Source organism: Rattus norvegicus, chromosome X (assembly GCF_036323735.1).
Source record: "Rattus norvegicus strain BN/NHsdMcwi chromosome X, GRCr8, whole genome shotgun sequence".
In the NCBI taxonomy this organism is placed as follows: Eukaryota; Metazoa; Chordata; class Mammalia; order Rodentia; family Muridae; genus Rattus; species Rattus norvegicus.
This window is the reverse complement of record NC_086039.1, coordinates 117,094,946-117,099,981: the sequence shown is the minus strand read 5'-3', so window position 1 is coordinate 117,099,981 and position 5,036 is coordinate 117,094,946.

Here is a 5,036-nt window from a genome sequence, read left to right as displayed (position 1 = left end):
CTTTACCATATGCATTGCCTTATTTGTATTTATAGTTATTCAATAGCTTTTAAAAATAGTTTTCTTTCAATTAGGATAAGGCAGATAGACTTCAAGGGTTTACTTTTTACTCCAATGGTCCAAGAAGGTGTCAATGAATTAATTCAGATTTCCATCTCATTCACCTTAAGCCTGGCTCTCTATCAGGGGAATTATAATCTTGCATTTATATAAATTGTTTTAGTGAGTGAGATACAGAGTTATTCAGTAGAAAATAGGCAAAATATTTACATGAGGCTTTCTACAGATCTGTATTTGTGGAATCAACAAAGTGATTTACTATGGGAGAAAAATAATTAGACATTCCACTTGCTTCTGTAGAAACTTAAACTCTAGCAGTGAAAACAAGAAGTATACAAAAATAATCAGAATACAAAGCATCATTATAGAGAATGAAGCATATCTAAGGGAAGAAAGTGTGTAGGCATGAAGACTACTTCAAAGAGTAAAGCTATTATCACTTTAATATGTAATTAGAAGGCTAGAAAGATAGTTCCATGGTGAGGAAAATTTGCTGCTCTATCAGCAGACCAGAGTTTACATCCCAGAACCTACATCAACGGTTCATAAATGCCTATCTCCAGCTCCAGGGATATCCCATGTGCTCCCCTGGCCTCCCCAGTTACATGAATGCACACAGGTACACGTAAAAAATAGAGGTTTAAAAACAAAACATATGCTTTTAGAATCTACTTAATCTCTTGAACAATGATAATGAGTAATGGAAAGAAAGGTGACAATTGGCCCATTCCCTAGCCTCCTTTTCCTTTAGCCATAGTGATAGTAATGGCTGTCCACAGCCACCATTATCACATGATTTAGTTTCTTTGGTTATTTTGAGATGTAAGGTAGTTGAATGTGTGTAGCCAACAGCATGACTGATGCGGATCATTTTTCTTTGTTGCAAAGTGGCTAAGTGGATAAACATGCCAGACCCAGGGGCAAGACTTTCCCAAGAGCATATGGAAGGTCATTCACCCTGGTGTGTAATGCATGTAGATAATAAAGTAGCTCCACATTTCAGTAAAAAGAGAACTTGTTACAAATGGTGAGGTCCTCGTTGTCCTTAAGAGACTATCAACATAGACATCTATTGAAACAATGTCTTACTGTGTGCAGCAGTAACTGTAAAGTTTCATAACTGGTCAACATGTTAAGAATAAGTCACCACTGTATGCGCATCTGTAAAGTGGACATCTTTATCAACCCCTCCGGGTGTCAGAGGACATTATGAGAGAACAGAAATAATGTAAGACCCAGAGGACTGGAAAGCACACAAAGCAAGCATAAAATAGCCATGGCCCATTTGATTTCACCGTAGCTGTCATTATCTACACAAGAGTGGTCCTGTCAACATCCTGTCATGAAGAGGAGAGGGCCCCGTGAAGACCCATACCTCCCTGAGGATCCATAGGCCACTAATGGCTTCTAGAGACGGGAGAAATATTTTCTTCATTTCTGAAGTGTCTATGCTCACATTAGCATACAATCCACTTAGCAAATGCACAAGTGCTTCTGTGATCTCCATGTACTATTTTGAATACAAAGACCATAATATTTAAAGAGAACAATTACACAGATTTTCCCTCATTGTAATCTGCTAATTAATATTAAGGTAAGAGGTTTGGTTTTTGAGAGAATTTTATGTAGCTCAATCTGATCTCGAATGTGCTCTATAGTCAAGGGTGACCTTGAACTCCTGATCCTTCTATATCAATGAATCCAGGGTTCTGAGATTTCAAGAAGTATGTACTTTGATACCGAGTTACAGTCTTGAGTACCAAAGTTAAGATCTGTGTATGCTAGCCAAGCACTCTATCACCAAATCTATATGCCTACCTCAAAATCATTGTCTTTAATAAATATCCTCAACTGTAAAGAAACAAGAAATTCTAAATTTACGAAAGCATTATTCATTTTAAAATAAGCCAATGATCAAAATAGGCATTTCTCAAAAAAAGAAATACAAATATTCAACAAATATATGGAAAGCTACTTAATATCACTAATTATCAGGGAACTTCTACTCAAAATTGAACCTTGTTAGACTGTCTTTAATGGAAAAAAAAGCAGGATAGTGCAAAGGTATACAATTTCACTGTGTAATACAGTATAGGAATTCCTCAAGAAACTAAAAATTAAACTACAATATGATTTGCCTATCCTATGACTGGGGATAAATCGAAAAGAAAATATTCATATGAAAGAAACCTCCACTCTTATGTTTGTTGGAACATTATCCACAATATACAAGCTTTGAAATCATGTAACATGTTATTGAATAGAAGAAGAAATAAAGAAAATACCTACACATAATGGAATATTATTCAGCCACAGTAATAAAATTTTGTAAATCAGAGCAAAATGAGTGAAACTAGAGGACATGATGTTAACTGAAATAATTCAGACAAAAAAGACAAGTGGTGCAAGTTCTCCACCATAATTGGAGGTCAAACATATTAATCTGAAACTAGACAAATAATTATTAGAAACTGAAGTGAAGATGAGATAGACTCATATTAAAACCAAAACAAATATTAAAACAGTGTAAGAATCTATTAAATCCTAGTATTTCCAGTAACAATGGGGTGACTACTGTTTACAGTAGTATGTTACATATTTTATGGGCCCAGAATACTTCAGCTGTATGACACTACTATATTCATCTCATGAATCATTATAAATAAATAAATAAATAAATAAATAAACTCCAAGTAGAAAGAAATGAGAATGAAATAGAAATTATAATTATCCTGATTGACCACTACATTATAAGTATATTGAAATATTATACCATACACAACATAATATACGTGTATTACATGATAAACAAAATCCTATCTTTTTTTACTTAAAGATTACCTAATTATTACAATCAAAATCTTACATAAGCTCATGACACTTAGATATTACTTTATGTATTTAACAGTGTATTACCCTGTACAAATGAAAAATTTTAATTTTAATATTTCTAGATCAATCTGGATGCTAATTTCTGTATATGCTTACTAAACACAGTAAAATAGGATAATATCATCCTAAGTTAACAGTACAACTAATGTTTCCAAAAACTCAAATTATATATTCATTTCAAAATACCAACAACAGCAGTATGTCACAAATGAGCTACAGCTTTTCTAGTTTTGGAGGCATCTGAAGAAAATTATAGAAAAATAATACTAGAGCTGGCAAGATGGCTCAGTAGACAGAAGCACATGCTGAACTGATCATCTGAGTTCAGAGCTCACAACCCCATGGGTAAGGAAAGAACGGACACCAAATATTGACCTCTAATCTCCCCATACATATCATGGCACAGGAGGGATGCACTCATAAGACACAGTATAAAAATAAATAAATTCTAAAATAATTAGATGAATAGAATAAAAAGAAAATTCCAGAAAACAATAAAGTTCAACAAACCAAAACCTTTTCTAAAAACCTGCCAGTAGACTCTAAGATATAATATCTACAAGTTGGCTCAGGGGGTGAATTAAGATAAATGAATGTTCATTTCAGCCTATGGACACTATATTTGTTACATAATAAAAGGATTTTAAAGAGCAGCTCATGACTAAATTTGATCTGTGGAGATGATCTGAGCACTTACATGCAGACTTACAGGATGATCAAAAGCATGAAAAGTTCCAGAAATATTGGTGAGTCTAATGGGTACCTTCAGACTCAGTTTTGGTGCCTTTTGAGCCTCTGTATGAATATGAACCAGCTGAGTATCTTGTTAAAATTCAGGCACTGATTCACAAGGTGTGGAAGAAGGAGTGGCATTCCCCAGAGGAGCACCATTAAATTAAATATTCAAGAAGGACTTTTATGTTTTGTTGGCACTGTCGAGTAAGAGAACCTTCAGTTGGACACCTCTCTGAGAAATCTTTTCATTTGCCTTGCTGTAAGCTTGCTGCTAGGATGTACTGGAGAGAAAGCAGCCAAAACAACTCTGAGTTCATAGTCTTAATGAGCCAATCTCAACTGAGAAACAGAAAAGTGACATTTGGGATAACTCCAACATGCTGTAAGTAATGTATAATTATCTTTCTATTTAATGAGTTTATTAATAGTTTGACCAATATGAATACTAAGATCTAAATGAGAATTCAATTGTTTGGAGGCTCTCTGAGTTCAAGCCACTGACATCACATTCATCATATTCTAATCTTGCTCTTCTCACTCGTTCCCTTTGTCATAAACATTCCTGGAAGTGCTCCAAAATAGTTTTTTAAATGGATATCGAGGAAAACACAAATATATTATCTGAGCAAAATATTGAGAACATGAGTATTCAAAATCTAACCATTCAGTTTAAAGTTAGAATTTTTTTTCTCACCCAAGTCTGACCCACTGTCACATTGGGTAAATCAGAGGTCAGTGCTAGAAAATATTTACAATCCTTGACGGTAATCTAAAGTACTATGTAGGCAGTAACAAAGCTTCGTTATATGGTCCTTGTTGCATTGATGTTAGGTAACCAAGGCTTTTGTTTTCACTAAATATCTCCACACAAACTAAATGGTCCTCAGCAAACAATATCATTTTATGTAACAGATGGTTATTTTTTGCCATTAGGGACCAGAAATATACTCCTAAGCTACCCACACATACAGAAAACTAAAGACGTTGCCATTTATGTGATGGATTCATATTCTGTAATATTATTATTATGGCTATACCCAATACTTATATACAGAAAGATCACAGTTGTACACGACAAACCAGCTCTGCTAAAATTAGCTATTATACCTCCAAGAGGAATGATCCCATCTTGAATGTTAGCTTATGATACTCTCTAGAATTAAAGATGTTTGTGTGCTTTGAAAAATTGTGCTTTATTCACACAGATGGATTTGGTGGGAGATAATGAAAATGTTCTGAAGTTCATTATAGTGTTCTTTGCACAACTCTTGAATATACTAAAATGTCCATTATATTATATAACCCAATTAGGTAAATCGTAATGGTTTGTGAATTTTATTAACAAAAAT